This window comes from Geospiza fortis, unplaced genomic scaffold (genome assembly GCF_000277835.1).
Source record: "Geospiza fortis unplaced genomic scaffold, GeoFor_1.0 scaffold166, whole genome shotgun sequence".
Classification (NCBI taxonomy): Eukaryota; Metazoa; Chordata; class Aves; order Passeriformes; family Thraupidae; genus Geospiza; species Geospiza fortis.
The window spans coordinates 1,521,679-1,522,064 of record NW_005054310.1 but is presented as its reverse complement, the minus strand read 5'-3'; positions in this window follow the sequence as shown (position 1 = coordinate 1,522,064).

The following is a 386-nucleotide window of genomic DNA, read 5'->3' as shown; positions in this document are numbered from 1 at the left end:
TTTTATACTAACACGTAGTTGCAATCTCTGATAATTACTTTTATGAACTTAAATGGTCTAATAGAAAGAATTCTTTTGCTTTGATAGCTTTCATATTCTCTGATGAATAATGAAAAGCTGCTTACCAGAACTATTTATGACAGCAGAGCTGTAGTGAAAAATCTGACCCCTGGGACAGAATACATTTTTCAGTTATGGACAGTTAAAGGTTTGGATTCCTCTGTGGCTGTGGAGAAAAAAGTCATCACAAGTAAGGAAATACCTTATGGATTGTCCTTTTGAAAACCAGTAAATGTTTAGAAACATTTAAATCATTGTTTGTAACTGAAAAAGATCACAAAGCTCAAAATGAAACTGCAACTTTGGGAGGAAAGTTGTGCTTCTTC